The sequence below is a fragment of the Pelophylax lessonae genome (genome assembly GCF_965119305.1).
Source record: "Pelophylax lessonae genome assembly, chromosome: 8".
NCBI lineage: Eukaryota > Metazoa > Chordata > Amphibia > Anura > Ranidae > Pelophylax > Pelophylax lessonae.
The window spans coordinates 12,842,270-12,859,062 of record NC_138775.1 but is presented as its reverse complement, the minus strand read 5'-3'; the positions used below and the strand labels follow the sequence as shown (position 1 = coordinate 12,859,062).

The 16,793-nt window shown below is 45.7% G+C and overlaps 1 protein-coding gene across 2 annotated transcripts in view; it reads left to right on the top strand.

The window, feature by feature from the left end:
• The first annotated feature begins 1,049 nt into the window (after positions 1-1,049).
• The window catches only part of MST1R (macrophage stimulating 1 receptor), a 107,999-nt gene continuing 92,255 nt past the window's right edge, over positions 1,050-16,793 (top strand). Inside the window, exon 1 of one of the 2 annotated variants that reach the window (XM_082265291.1) lies at positions 1,050-1,226. The gene's annotated coding sequence lies outside the window, so the exon portion shown is untranslated. Of the gene's footprint in view, positions 1,227-1,816; positions 1,845-16,793 lie in introns of those variants that run through there. The other variant, XM_082265292.1, reaches the window with a different exon arrangement.

Below are 16,793 nucleotides of genomic sequence, written 5' to 3'. Positions count from 1 at the left end.
TCTTCTGTTAAACAAAGTTGCAGGCTGCAATAATTCACACAATGACCAGAAAAAAAAGAAGTAAAAAAAAAAAATTAACTTTTTCTAATAAAAAAAAATAACAAAATCAAATCTTCTGTTAAACAAAGCCACAATGTAATCGGCAGTGCAAATTGCACTGATGTGCGGCTTTGAACTCGCGCTGAAGTAGTGCGATTTCAAAGCAGCACTGATGTGAACCAGGGCAGCAATTCTGATTTATATCGGATGTATCAAAGAAATGAGAAGAAAATGTATAAAAGAAATGACAGTCGGTTTCTGGCTGTTGCCCATTGCAACTGGATTCCTTATTTCTTTCCTCAATGAATAGGAGATAAGCATTTTTTTTTTCTTTTTTGCGAGTGTGTGCAGCAAAAAAAGTTGCATTAATACAGAATCACCATCATTTTTTTTCAGGGAAACTTTTCAACATGTGAATTACCAAAAAAAGTAAAAAAAAAAAAAGTTACATTTTATAATAAAAAAAAAAAAAATCAAAACTTCTGTTAAATGAAGTCGCAAACAGGAAGTGCAAATCTCTGCAAATCACTCAATTACCAAAAAAAAAAAAAGAAAGTTACGTTTTCTAATAAAATATAAATAAAAATAAAATAACAAAAACAAAGAATGTGGGTTGGGCTGAGGGTGACCCTTTGACAGGTAGAGGTAGGTAGGTGGATAGGCGGGTGGGTGGACAGATCTGTAGGGCTGGGAATGGGTTATTGCTCAATGTAAAACGCCTGTGGCAGAGGGTGGAGCTGTTGATGGAAGTCTGATCCCTCTCCTCCCTCCCTGCAACTGCTATTTTCTTTCTACAGGAACCAGCCGAGAAATACCAGCAGCACCTCCTCCCCCCTCGCCCCCCACCTTCGCTGTGTCCTGGGGAAAACCTGAAGATCCAGTTCCCACCTCTGGAGAGGGAGAGACCCCCCGCCGACCACTGCATAATATCAAGGAGGACCTTCCTTGCCCAGGTAAGTGCCTCTTCCTGGCTCTCCGCTGTGCTGGAATCCTGACAGACAGTTCCCTGGGTGTGTTGGAAAAGATCAATGCCGAGAATTTTGCTGGACTTTCTGAGAAGTGAGATTTTCTGATTCTCATCTCTGGAGTAGCGGCGTTGGGACGGGCAGGACGCTGCGATTTGTAGTTGGGTATCTGGTGTCACCTGAAGGTTCTGCCACCTGTTCCTCCATTATGAAGATCTGAGGGTACGTAACGTATCTTTCTTTTAACTTAATTGATTGAGAATATTGTACAGGTGAGCTCACAACTGAGATTCTATCATTGTCCTGATGTGTAAGGTGATTGTGGACTTCATACCTGTATGCCATACTTTGATCTTCATGAGCAGTTCACGTTTTAGGAGGAATCTTCGATGGGTCGTTCCTGGTTGGACCATGTATGCGACACTCTGATCTTCACGAACAGTTTAAGTTTCAGGAGGAACCTTTGATGGGTCGGACCTGGTTGGACCATGTATGCGACCGTTTGATCTTCATGAGCAGTTGACGTTTTAGGAGGAATCTTCGATGGGTCGTTCCTGGTTGGACCCTGTACGCGATACTTTGATCTTCATAAGGAGGAACCTCCGATGGGTCTGTCCTAGTTGGACCCTGTATGCGACACTTTGATATTTGCGAACAGTTTACATTTCAGGAGGAACCTTCGATGGGTCGGTCCTGGTTGGATCATGTATGCGATACTTTGATCTTTAGGAACAGCTCATGTTTCAGGAGGAACCTTCGATGGATGGGTACTGTTTGGACCCTGTATGCAATACTTTGATCTTCAGGAACAGTTCACGTTTCAGGAGGAACCTTCTATGGGTTGGTCCTAGTTGGACCCTGTATGGGACACTTTGATCTTCGCAAACAGTTTACATTTCAAGAGGAACCTTTGATGGGTCGGACCTGGTTGCACCATGTATGCGACAGTTTGATCTTCACGAACAGTTCACGTTTCGGGAGTGACCTTCGATTAGATTGGTCCTGGTTGGACCCTGGATGTGATACTCTGATCTTCACAAACAGTTTAAGTTTCAGGAGGAACCTTTTGATGGCTGGGTTCTGGTTGGACCCTGTATGCAATACTTTGATCTTCAGGAACAGTTCACGTTTCAGGAGCAACCTTCAATTGGGTCGGTCCTGGTTTGACCCTGGATGTGATACTTTAATCTCCAGGACCAGTTCACGTTTCAGGAGGAACCTTTGATGGGTCGGTCCTGGTTGGACCCTGTATCTGATAATTTGATCTTCACGAACAGTTCACGTTTCAGAAGAAACCTTCAAAGGGTCGGTCCTGGTTGGACACTGAATGTGATACTTTGATTCTTCAGGAACAGTTCACGTTTCAGGAGAAACCTTTGAAGGGTCGGTCCTGGTTGGACCCACTGGAGGCAGCAGATCTCTCGAAGGTTCTTCTAGAAAATTTAACTGTTTGTGCAAACGGAATATCCCTTTTTATAGAACGCATCGCAGAGCGATCTTTGTGTGTGATGACCCATTCCTTCCCTGGAATATCTATCATTGTTATATGACCCGACCTCTGCGATGGTCACTCCGTGCGTTCTGTGCAACCGAATAGAAGTGCCAAGTGGACCACACACTATACAAACTGTGAGAGTGGACCACACGCTATACAATCTCCTTTAGCCCCAGTTCACACCAGTGCGGCTTTGAAGTCGACTATTAGTGTGATTTCATGTGCTGCAGCTGCTTGCCGACACCTTCATTTAACAGATGTCAATGAAAGTCGCACTGAAATCGTACAAATAGCGCAGGAACCTTCGTGATTTGAACAGTTCCATTTCTGTAGCCTTAGGCTACATTCACACCGGTGGTTAGAGCTTTGCCTGCGTCCAGCATGTGACTTTGAACTGTCAAGTCGCATTGGCTTAGCGCTTGTTTAGACTTGTGATTGTGAGACGTTAAACATGTGGTTGAGCCATGTCTTTAGAACCCCCCCCCCCCCCCCCCCCCCACAATCACTCCGCTTTAGGCTGCAGACAGGGGTGTTCACATGCCACGGTTGTGACGCTTTGCCCTCTTGTGGGCAGTACCGCCACCGAACATGACCTATGCAGCTGTGCTGCAACCGCATGCGTTGGTCCAGCATTTTAGGGGTTAAAACAGGTGGTGAGGAGGCATCTGACAGGCGATATGAATGCAGATTGCTTGTAGGAGGAGCGACCGTTTAGACGCACATCTACACATAGCCTTGGGCTACATTCACACCTGCAATAGGGCTTTGCCTGCATCCAGCAGCAACCAACGAATGTAATCGCTGGCTGCGCAGAGAGCTGCAAATAGCTGCAGATGTGGTGGCTTGCCATTATAGTGAATGGGGTCTGGCAGCCGCAGCAGGAATCTGATTCCCGTCGCTACTATTCACACCGATTTCCCCCCCCCCCCCCCTCCCCAATCTCCGGTGTGAATGTAGCCTCGAATCGGAGATCAATCGAATTGCCATAACTTCCCTTCTGATCAATATAGACTCCATTTAGATCAGATTATTATTATTATTATTATATAGGATTTATATAGCGCCGACAGTTTACGCAGCAGATTCAATCCTGAATGGACCTGGGTGGATATTTTAATGATCATTTTTAAACCATTTTTAAACCGATCGGCAACACCAAGATACTTTGTTGAAGGATATGATTGTATTTTGATCTGATTATGAGATTACATGATGGGAACAGAGATGCGATCGATAACTTACTATTGTATCTTAACTATCGCTTGAAATCCACTTTCCCCCATATGTGGTATATCGGTTGAATTGATTATGGACTATAGATCGATTATTTTTATTGGAAGAAGTGAATCGGGGAAAAAGTAATTTATCGAAGTGTGTATGGCCAGTATTGGATCCACCAAGAACTACACTATATTACCAAAAGTATTGGGACGCCTGCCTGTACACGCACATTAACTTTAATGGCATCCCAGTCTTATGGGCCATACACACTATAATTGTCTTTAGATTTCTTTTCCTTCAGACTTACCAAAACCATATAATAGGAGGTCAAACCTAAACACTTTCAATTTTTATGCAATCAGGCAGGCCATAGAAAAGGTAAATCTAAAGGAAATCTGACAACAAAAGTTGTATAGTGTGTATCCAGCTTTAGTCCGTAGGGTTCAATATTGAGTTGGCCCACCCTTTGCAGCTATAACAGCTTCAACTCTTCTGGGAAGGCTGTCCACAAGGTTTAGGAGTGTCTATGGGAATGTTTCACCATTCTTCCAGAAGTGCATTTGTGAGGTCAGGCACTGATGTTGGATGAGAAGGCCTGGCTCAGAGTCTCCGCTCTAATTAATCCCAAAGGTGTTCTATCAGGTTGAGGTCAGGTCAGTCAAGTTCCTCCACCCCAAACTCGCTCATCCATGTCTTTATGGACCTTGCTTTGTGCACTGGTCCAAATCATTTGGTGGAGGGAGGAAAATGGTGTGGGGTTGTTTTTCAGGGGTTGGGTTTGGCCCCTTAAGCCCCGTACACCCGCACAGATTGTTGGCCGACCGATCGGCCGTCTTTTGTCCAGTGTAGTTTGTTGGTTGAAATGTGCTCTAGACTTGCACTGGACTTTTGTTGGCCAACAAAAACCAACTTCAGAAGTGATGTCATGTGATGGTTGACTTTCCGTGTGATTTTTCTTCTCTGAGCATGCCCAGTCTTGCTCATCTGATTTTTGCCTGACTGTAATCAGCCGTTCTGTTGTTGGCCAACAAAAATTTTATAGCCTGCACACCAGATTTTTTTCGGCCGAAAATTCGCAGTTGGTTGTCGGAAGTATCATACTAACAAGCATACAATCGGCTGATCGGACATTGGCCGACAATTTACGGCCAACAATCTATGCGTGTGTACGGGGCTTTAGTTCCAGTGAAGGCGTCAGCATACCAAGACATTTTTGGACAATTTCATGCTCCCAACTTTGTGGGGAACAGTTTGGGGATGGCCCCTTCCTGTTCCAACATGACTGCACACCAGTGCACAAAGCAAGGTCTATAAAGACATGGATGAGTGAGTTTGGGGTGGAGGAACTTGACTTTCCTGACCTCAACCCGATAGGACACCTTTTGTGATGAATTAGAGCGGAGACTACGAGCCAGGCCTTCTCGTCCAACATCAGTGCCTGACTTGACAAATGCGCTTCTGGAAGAATGTTGAAACATTCCCATAGACACTCCTAAACCTTGTGGACAGCCTTCCCAGAAGAGTTGAAGCTGTTATAGCTGCAAAGGGTGGGCCAACTCAATATTGAACCCTACGGACTAAGACTGGGGTGCCATTAAAGTTCATGAGCGTGTAAAGGCAGGCGTCCCAATACTTTTGGTAATATAGGGTGTATATAAATTTTATATTCTATTTAGTGCTATAAAAGAAGGAAGTGAATAACTGTCATGCAACCACACAATGGACAATGTGTGCAATCCCACATCCTTCTGACAGCTGTGAGTGTTCTCTGATTAACCCCTCACTGCTCGATTATCTCTGGAAGGTGAAGGAATTCCAGTGGTTGGGCTGTGTATGGCCAACCCAAGACAAAAGCCTAGAGAGAATGTCAGCTTGGGATCTGAGTCTGCTGACCGGTCTGTCCAGCCAGCAATGCTCACCTGTAGACAGAGTATTAATGGTGGAAGGGCATGCTGAGACTTGTAGTCCTACAGGCAGAGGCGTCTCCATGTACTGCACACCATAAATGACGAGTCACAGGAGCAGCTGGAGGGAACGGCTGTGAAATATTCAGATTGGTGCTTATATTGCACGGTAGATCAGGCTGTGCTCCCTGAGCAACCCCCCCCCCCCCCACCCCGGGCTCTGGGTCCCAGGGGACTCTGCTGAACACTATTGGCTCCTCTGTAATGTGTGCACTTGTGGCGCTCCCTTGTTTATTCTGTGTTTCCTGTACACTAAGTGCCTTCATAGACAAGATTACGTAACCAAAGTCACCGCTGTGCCAGTCTGGAACTGTACAGAGAGGAATGATCTAGGGCTTGGCGGAACACAAGGCCCAGCATGCTCCAGCTGGAAGGGGATATCTCAGCAGAGCTGTAGGCTATATAAATCCTGATTATTATTTTTTTTATAATTTTTTAAAATTATATTTTTATTATTATTATTGTTATTATTACTGTTATTTCAAGTACTTCTATAGGGTTGTAGTAGGCTATATAAATCCTGATTATTATTATTTTATCTTTTTTCTTTTTAATTGTATTATTATTATTATTATTATTATTATTATTATTATTGTTGTTTATTTATTTCAAGTACTTCTATAGGGCTGTCAATTTATGCAGCACTTTACATATACATTGTACATTCACATCATTCCCTATCCTCAAGGAGCTTACAATCTAAGGTCCCTAAGGCTTCTTTCACACGGTCCGCCTCCGCAGGCAGATCCGTGTTGCTCAGCGGGGATCGATCCGCGATCCCCGCTGAGCCGGGCGGATGACAGCTCCGTCTCCGCTTGCAGAGCGGAGAGGGAGGTGTCTCAGCACCCGCTGCCCTCTATGGGGGATCGGAGGAGAGCGGACCGCTTGTCCGATCTCATCAGATCCGCTCCGCTCCGATTACTGAACGGATGGAAAAATAGGGTTTCCATCCGTCCAGATTTCAGCACAGGATCGGATGCGGATGGCAGCGGGTGTCAGCGGAGGTGACCTCCGCTGACATCCGCTGCCCCATAGAGCTGCATGGAGGATCCGATCAGATCCGCCTAAAAAACTGATAGGCGGATCTGATCGGACCGCCCGTGTGAAAGAGCCCTTACTCACATTCATACATACACATTAGGGATCGACCGATTCTTGGCAAAGCCGATATATCGAGAGCCGATCTGCACTTTCGCCGATACATCGGAATCGGCCCCGGAGGTTACCAATATTGCCGATATTTCAGGAAAGTGCTGTACCGGAGTGATGCCTGCAGCTAGAGGCATCACCCCGGTACCGGCATCCATAGGCGACGGTCGGCTGTCTTGTAATGACAATCCATGCGGCTGAGAAGCCTCTCGGCTGTCATTACAAGGAGCGGGAGGGGACAACTCCCCCCCCCCCTGCCACCTTTCGCGGCTCGTCCCGCCGGGAGACCCGGGCATCCTACCTGCACGGCCGCCGAAGACCTGATCAAAGCCGCATTCGGCTCTGATTGGGTCTCCATGTAAAAACCCAGAAGTGAAGTCATGACATCACTTCCGGGTAAACAAAAAAGGGCGCACCGACCTAGCGCATTATCCTAAATAATGGCTTTATTGTTGTAACATAAAATGGCTACTCACAAACGCAGATGAAATCAGTCATATCGGACTCAGAAACTTGAGTTTCAGAAGTAGTCCATTGTCCTATTAGGATGACGGCTGACGCGTTTCGAGGCATCCTCAGAGCCACTTAATCACTTCTGGGTAGTCGGCGACAGATTAAAAAAAATGACAGCATTAAAAATAGCCAAACTTGGCGTTTTGAATGCTTTTAAGTGCTGACCCCCAGATCCCTCCTCAAGAGTACCTGTGTAAAAAAAAAAATAAATAAATAAATAAAAATAAAAAAAAATAAATAAAAAATAAAAATAAATAAAATACAATTTTTTTTATGTCCGAAAATCTCGACAGATATCGGCCGATACTTATATGCGATGACCAAATGTCGGTATCGGCAATAAAAAAACGATATCGGTTGATCACTAATACACATAATGGGTCCAATTTAGACAGGAGCCAATTAACCTACCAGCATGTCTTTGGAGTGTGGGAGGAAACCGGAGTATCCGGAGGAAACCCACGCAGGCACAGGGGGAACATGCAAACTCCAGGCAGGTAGTGTCGTGGTTGGGATTTGAACCAGTGATCCTTTTGCTGCTAGGCAAAAGTGCTAACCACTAAGTTATTATTATTATTATTATTTTCAGTAATATATAATAATATTAAATATAATCATTTTATTGTCATTTTTAAATTATTTTTATTTTATTATATTTTATCATGTTTACATTATTATTATTATTACTAATAATAATAATAACATATCATTTTGAAATTATATTTTGTATTTTATTATTATTATGTGTATGCTGGGCTCATTGTGAAATACTTTTGAGTTCTGTAACACCGTCATATTCTGTAGCGATGTACAAAGTGAGGGACATAGAGGGTCTACAAAGTGACCTTCGCCTACTGTGTATATGTGTGTGTGTGTGTATTAGGGCTGTGCATCTTCACTTACCTCACGATTCGATGCGATTACGATTATTAGGGTCGCGATTCGATACAATTAGATTCCGTGATGCATCACGATTACTGCCCAATGCCCATGCCCAGCCCACTGCCCAATGGTTTTCAAAACTTTATAAAAAAAAAAAACAAACAATCAAGCAGTCACAAATAAAAGAATCCTTTTTATTTTCATTTGCTTCAAAGGACACTTTCCTGGACCCTGTCATGGCCTGCAAGCCCTGCATACTTTAGTGCACTTGCACTGCAAACATATAGGAAGGTCTGAAAATGCAAACAGCATAGCAGAGACAGACAACAACACTAGTATTTTACTAGAAGTAACAGTAAAATTAGTAAAAAACTGTAGTAGTGCAGTTTACTGCTTCATAAAAGAAAATATTAATATAAGCCAGGTCTACCACCATTTAAAGTACAACTAAAGGCAAAACTTTTTGGATAAAGTTTGGCCTATAGTTGTACTTTAAGGCAAGCCAAGATAGAAGAAGCCAGCCAGCCAGCCAAGCTAATATTCTTGTGAAAATGGTCATCATAAATTCCCACAAAACATTATATATAAATCCTTTTATGTGAATATACTGTATGCATTGCAATAAATTCCAGGTGTGCCATAACCTGTCCTCTACAAAACAGAGCACTTCCTGACTAGTAGCAAACCTCAAGGGTGAACCTGGCAATAGTTCACTGCTGCATAACTTCCATGTTCACCGTGATGTTTGTTTCCCTCTGCAACTGCCAGTCAGCACTGACAAACACTGAGAGTGAGTCCCCCCCCCCCCCCCTTGCCCAGACCCCCACACTGACAGAGACCTGGATGTCCCCCACACCTTCCCCAATCCCCCACAGCACTGACAAACACTGAGTGAGTCCCCCCCTTGCCCAGACCCCCATAGCTGACTGACACTGACAGAGACCCCCACAGGCCCCCACTGACACTGACTGACCCCCCTGGCTGCCAGACTGCCACAGCAGAACAGTACCCCCGGGCCCCGACCGACCGTCCCCTGTCCCAGGCCCCCCCCCCCCCCATCACAGACATCCCCCAGAGATACAGACGAGAGACCCCCATGAATGATTACACAATTATTTGTTCGGACATACCTGCTGTGTGACTGTGTGGGTTGTTGTGCACTGCATTGCAGAGGAGGACAGGTGCTGTGCTGCTCTCTGGGCTCTGTGGCGGGCGGCTGGCATCACTGGCAGTGGCGTGGCGGCTGGGCCTCCAGGGCCTGTCGGCTACGGTGAGGTGAGGTGAGGCTGGCGGCGCTGGCTGGCTGCGATGGGGATGCACTTGGGGCTCCTCGCTCCTGTGTGTGGACTCACTGGACTGGCGGCTTCTGGCTTGGATGGCTGGCTTCTAGGCTGCAGGTGGGACGCCGATACACGCGGGGGATGTCTTGCTGCGCCTCGGCCCGGGTCAAAGAGGCGGAAGGGGAGGGGCGGAGCCTTTTTATTAAGCTCCCGCCACTAACCCACCAATCAGCTGCCGATCTTGCGATCTTGTGATTTTTTTTTTTTTTTTTTCCCCTTGCGCGATAGGGCGTGGCCGCGGCTGATGACATCATTTCGTATAATCGATTATGCCGGCAGCCCGCATCGATGCAGAATCGCGAAGGGTCGAATCGCGATGCATCGATCTTTTGATTATATTCCCCAGCCCTAGTGTGTATGTATGTATGTATATGTAATGTGTGTGTGTGTGTGTGTGTGTGTGTGTGTATATATATATATAATATATAGAGAGAGATGTATATCTAAAAGGGGTACAGCTGGCTCCAAATATTACAATCTCTGTACAATTCTGTTTAGAATTATGGACAGCTATGAAGTGTGAGGGTCTTCCTGAACAATGCATTGATTTTATATCCAATCAGCCCCCACCCCCCCCCTTCTCTGGGTGATCCTGGTAGATCTAAAGGAGATTTGACAATCAGATTGTAAGATGTGTGTCTGGCTTTATGGGATTTGTAAGACTGAGGTTGTTGGCGGTCTATTATTTTACCTGCTAGGAAGTCTGGCAGTGTGTGCCAACCCTATAGGTTACAAGGCATGTTGGAACTTGTAGTTCCCCAATATTGTTGACACATTTGTGACTTTGATTAGATATTTCCGGTGCAAATTGAACATTAGGTTGTGTTTTAAATCTCATTTTGATCTGTGCGTGTATGGACTGGATATCGGTGAGATGGAAACTCCAATCACACCATAACCATCTCAGATGTCTATTTCTTCTACAAGTTTCCTTGGGTCTTCCAAATGATCTAAAAGTTAAGCCCCGTACACACGTACTAATCGTCGGCCGAACGATCGGCCGTCTTTTGTCCAGGGCTGTCCTGTCTGTTGAAAACTGCAAAAGACTGCACACGAATTCTGCAGTCGGCTGTTGTTGGCCAACAAAAGTGATGTCATGTGATGGTTAACTTTCCTTGTCTTTTTTCTTCTCTGAGCATGCCCAGTCTTGCAAATCTGCTGTCTGTCGGCCGAAATCTGTACTGACTGACGAACAATCGGCCGTTCTGGTGTTGGCCAACAAAAATTTTAATGCCTACACGACAGATTCTGTTCGGGCGAAAATGCGCTGTCGGAAGCATCACACTAACAAGCCTACAATCGGCCGAACGGTCGTCGGCCGAATATTTACGGCCAACAATCGGTACGTGTGTTAGGGGCTTTAGACGGGGTGCTGACTGATCGGATTGTACAGATTGGGAAATACACACACAATCCGATCTGGGTAATGATGGAAAGCCCAGAGTTTGATTTCACTGCTTGCTAAAGACTGATGTGTCCGGGGTACAGGGAGGATACAGAAGGTTGGAGTCCCGGGTACAGGGAGGATACAGAAGGTGGGAGTCCCGGGTACAGGGAGGATACAGAAGGTGGGAGTCCCGGGTACAGGGAGGATACAGAGGGTGGGAGTCCCGGGTACAGGGAGGATACAGAAGGTGGGAGTCCCGGGTACAGGGAGGATACAGAGGGTGGGAGTCCCGGGTACAGGGAGGATACAGAAGGTGGGAGTCCCGGGTACAGGGAGGATACAGAAGGTTGGAGTCCCGGGTACAGGGAGGATACAGAGGGTGGGAGTCCCGGGTACAGGGAGGATACAGAAGGTTGGAGTCCCGGGTACAGGGAGGATACAGAGGGTGGGAGTCCCGGGTACAGGGAGGATACAGAAGGTGGGAGTCCCGGGTACAGGGAGGATACAGAAGGTGGGAGTCCCGGGTACAGGGAGGATACAGAAGGTTGGAGTCCCGGGTACAGGGAGGATACAGAGGGTGGGAGTCCCGGGTACAGGGAGGATACAGAGGGTGGGAGTCCCGAGTACAGGGAGGATACAGAGGGTGGGAGTCCCGAGTACAGGGAGGATACAGAAGGTTGGAGTCCCGGGGACAGGGAGGATACAGAAGGTTGGAGTCCCGGGGACAGGGAGGATACAGAAGGTTGGAGTCCCGGGGACAGGGAGGATACAGAAGTTGGAAAATAAACATTTTCTGATGAACAGAAGAGGGAAGTGAAAGTTCAGGCTGTTCACTGTCACTGACAGGAAGTTTTGACCTTTTCTGCCCTCCACTGAGGAGTGTTGGGAAGACAGCAAAGTCATCCTGTGTTACTGCTCGGCCCTGGAGCTGACAATCCAAGCTTTTCCCCGGGACACAGACAGCAAAAATGCACTGACATCAGTTTTAATTCTTGTCTTACTTAACCCCCCCCCATAAAAGAAAATTTTGACTATGCAAACAATTAAATTCTCTGCTAATAATTGGCAAGAGCATGAGTTGCAGCCAACCTTCCTATTGGATACTGAGCTGCTGCAAAATGCGATCACCCAGAGTCGCAGTAGCGTAGAGCAAGAGCTGCTGGTGGGCATTTATTTTTACTTCACTGCCTATCCAGTCCTGAGATTTACACAGGTCTGCCACACAGCACAGCCTGCTGCAGTTATGTAACACTTACAGATCTGCTCTCCACACTGTGAATGAATGGTGAGAGATTCTGCAGACTGGAGTATATATAATAATAAATCTGATGCTGTATAGGTGGGGGGTGTGACGGGTCGGGTATTTTGTGCCCCCATTATGGTGAATTGGCCCATCGTGCGCAGTGCTGTGTTCTGACGCTTCTCTCCATATATACATCGCCCTTTGTATGCGCCCGTCTCTGGGCCCGCCCCCTGATGTATACGGGCCCCTCAGCATTGTCCTGCATGGGGGTCATCCACACCTTGGTCATTGATCTTTGGGTAAACTACATGAAGGGCAAAGGTAAATCCACAACCTTGACTGACAAAATCGTTCAGCATTTCCTGATTTTAAGTTTTTTTTTTTTTTTTTTTTACAATAATCCTCAAAAGATTTAAATCCACTTTGTGGCGCCAAATGCCTTTGAAAACCCAGATATTACCTTGTAAAAGCAGCAGTGACGTCATCAATGTGCTGTATATAGACTTAGAGGGCAAAGCTGTGGGAGGGGCAAAGCTGACCCCACCTACTCCATGCTGCCTGCAGAAAATCCTGCCAGGTAATTTGTTGCTTCCTGTCCTGTCCACTTCCTGTTTTAATGTTGCAGCAGGAAGTCAGAGGAAATCTCTCCAAAGTGAACAGGCTTCCACCTAGGAAGTGTTGGTAATCAGTCGGCTTGAGAGGAAAGGGGCGGAGCAGGGGTCGATCAGGGGGAGGGGTCAATAACGGCAAATGCAGTGCGCCGCACCAAAATGTAGGTAATGCTAGCACTAGTGCCAATAGCTGTTGCACACCCCAGTGAATTCAAATTAAAGGTGGTGCACATACTGCCCCGCTGTAAAATATGGGGTCTTAGCCAGGCTAAGAAAAAAATGGCGGTATCACTAGTAGGAAAAACGCAGCTGAATTGGTGTAAATGGGGGGGAAAAAATGCCCCTGGGTCGGTATCAGTGGGAGAAAAAAATGCCGGTGTGTCGGTTGGGTCATTCCAAGCAGGAATGCCATGGCAGCTTTGGGAGTGGCTCTGTGGGGTGCATTGAACTAAGGGGCCCTATATGGCTCTAGGGAGGTAGGGGGCCAAAGAGATGCTGATTTCACTCCTATAAATCAGCAGGTAGCCAGAGAATGAAGGCCAGCGCCTGGAGAAATTCTGATATCTCCAGGGAAAAGCCGGCAAGTTCTCAGTGCTGTGCAGGGATCAGAGCTATGGGAGGGGCTCAGCAGGCTCCACCCACTACAGACTGCTTTAAAAATCTACAAGAGGGGGCGGAGTCAAGATCAGTCCCCCGTACAAAGAGAGAGAGCAGAGCTGTGGGAGGGGGCCAGCAGGCTCCACCCACTACAGACTGCCTTTGAAATCTACAGGAAGGGGCGGAGTCAAGACCCATCCCCTTGTACAAGGGGAAGAGAGAGAGCAGAACTGTGGGAGTGGCCCAACAGGCTCCACCCAATACAGGCTACCTGTAGAAAACTACAGGAGGGAGCGGAGTCATGACTAGTCCCCCTGTACAAGGAGAGAGAGCAGAGCTGTGGGAGGGGCCCAGCAGGCTCCACCCACTACAGTCTGCCTGTAGAAAACTACAGGAGGGGGCGGAGTCATGACCAGTCCCCCCTGTACAAGGAGAGAGAGCAGAGCTGTGGGAGGGGCCCAGCAGGCTCCACCCACTACAGGCTGTAGAAAACAACAGGAAGGACAGAGTCCAGACCAATCCTCCTGTACAAAGAGAGAGAAAGCAGAGCTGTGGGAGGGGCCCAGAAGGCTCCACCCACTACAGATTGCCTGTAGAAAACTACATGAGGGGGCGGAGACAAGACCAGTCGACCTGTAGAAGGAGTGAGAGCAGAACTGTGGGAGGGGCCCAGCAAGCCCCACCCACTACAAACTAGAAAACTACAGGAGGGGCGGAGTCAAGATCAGTCCCCCTGCACAAGGAGAGAAAGAAACAGAAAGTTCCTTCATCCTCCCTCCAAAACTAAAAGTAAAACTTTTATCCATACCTACACTTTAAACATTGCTATAAATGTTACTATAATGTATACTTCCCAACTTTTTGAGATGAGAACAAGGGACACCTATTAGAGACACTATGTAGGCATAGGACACACCCCCTGCCACACCCACTTAAGAGAATTCTACAAAAAAAAAAAGATACGTTAAACCCACAAGTGCTTTTTTTTTTTTTTTTTTTTTTTACCACGACTATTCCTTTTTCATATTGGCTTTTGACATTTATAAATGCAGCAATTTAGAAATTGGATGAAAGATTTAGGATCTATGCCCACAGGAATCTGGTCTCGGCATTCGCCACCATGAGGTTTAGAAAGCCTCGGAGTGAAAAATGTGCCGGAAGCAGTCTATATGGCCATTGTACATATTTTTGTGTGTTTTGCTCACGTCATGTTCCATTGTCAACAACACTAAGGAAACTGCGGTGTGTATGAGAACAGGGAGCCGCAGTCTGTGGCTGGGGGTGATGTCAGGGTGGCACGCCGAGACAGCTCACCGTCTGCAGCCCCGGGGCCTGGAACTTTCCAAGGTGACAGACAGCCCGAGGTGTGGCCCCCCCCTTAAAATTTGTAGCCGTGTCATTGTTACAAATGCTATCACCGTATTATGGTTATTTGTTGTTGTTGCTAATAATAATAACATTATTAATAATAATAATAATAATATTATTATTTTTTTTTTACTATTTAATTATTATTGTTAATATATTTCAAATAATAAGTTAATAATTTAATTATTATTATTAAAAATATTTATTATTATTATTTTTAACAATAATCATTAACCACTTGACCTCCGCTCACATTGCTGCTACTGCAGCAATATGGCTCGTTATCGTCCAGCGACGTAGACCTACGTCGCTGGACTCCGCCCCTTGTGGGCGGCGCGCGCGCGCCGCCGGAGGCTCGCTCCCGCTGTGTTCAGTCACAGCGGGAGTCGGGCCAGGGGAGGAGCGGCGGCGATCGCCGCTGCTCTGCCCCGATCGTCGGGGAATCGAGTCTGGAGATCCGCCCGCTTGTGTAAACAGAGCGGGCGGATCTCCTAAGACACAGGGAGTGACAGATCGCAGTGTTCAGCATAGCTGTCCCTGTGTCACTCAGTCACCTTCCCCCCACACGTTAGTAAGCACCAGGCATACATTAACCCCTCCCTCTCCAATAAAATTAACCCCTTCCCTGCCAGTGTCATTTTTACAGTAACAGTGCATATTTATAGCACTGATTACTGTAGTAATGTCACTGGTACCCCCAAAAGTGTCAAAAATGTCAGTCAAGGGTCCGATCTGTCCGCTGCAATGTCGCAGTCCCGCAAAAAAAATCGCAGATCGCCGCCATTACGCGTTAAAAAAAAAAACACCAAAAATGACAGAAATCTTTCCCTTAGTTAGTAAACGCAAAAACTTTTGCGCAAACCAATCAAAATACGCTTATTGTGATTTTTTTTTTTTTACCAAACATAGATGGCAGAAAACAAATTGGCCAAAAATTTAAAAAAATTTAGATTTTTACATTTTTTTGGGGGGGAATTTCATATAAAAAAAATGTGAAAAATATTGTTGTTTTTTCAAAATTGTTGCTCTTTTTTTGTTTATAGCGCAAAAAATAAAAATCGCACAGGTGATTAAATACCATCAAAAGAAAGCTCTGTTTGTGGGAAAAAAAAGGACGTAAATTTTGTTTGGGTACAGCGTCGCACGACCGCGCAATTGTCAGTTAAAGTCGCACAGCGCCGAATCGCAAAAAGTGGCCTGGACGGAAGACAGCAAAATCCTCCGGTGGTTAAAGTATAACTAAAAGCAAAACCCCCTTTTTTTTTTTTTTTTTTTTTTTGGATAGAGCGGAGAGGGTTTAGAAATCTTGTCAGTTGTGTGTTTGTTTTTTATTGGATTCTGTTTCCCTGCTAAGAAGATTCACCCCCCCCCCCCTCTATTTGTCCTTTTTACCATTATCTTTGAAAGTGAAAATTAAAAAGAAAATCCTAAATTTTGGGTTTTTCCACATTTCTGGTGACCTGGTGATCCCCCAAGGTATTCTCTTAATTTGCAGGGATTTAATCTCACTTCCTTTTTGGCTATGGGACAGGAAGTGAAGGGAAATCTCTCCAATGGGACACAAATGGCAAAAAAAAATAATAATAATAATAATTCTTATAACCCTTCCTTGGTTTATGCAAAAAGGGGGGTAACATTTTTTTTTTTGTCCTATAGTTCTACTTAGAATAATAAAATATTAAATATTGATGTAATGTATTATTGATTATTGATAATTTGCTTTTAGAAAATTATATAATGATGTTTTGGGGTTTTTAGTAATCTTCCGGCCTAAAATGAATTTTTAAAATGTCTGCAAAAAAAAATAAAAAAACATGCACAAACGGCTATTGCGGTGAAAGGGTTAATACTTGATAAATATGGCCCAGGCTCTGCCTAATATATACAGTATATACCAGGGGTGTCAAACTCAATTTCATCATGGGCCGCATCAGCTTTATGGTTGTCCAGTTGGATTTGGGGGTTGGGCACCCCCTCCCCCTTACATCAGATGTCAACTCACGGAGAATTGCAGGGTCA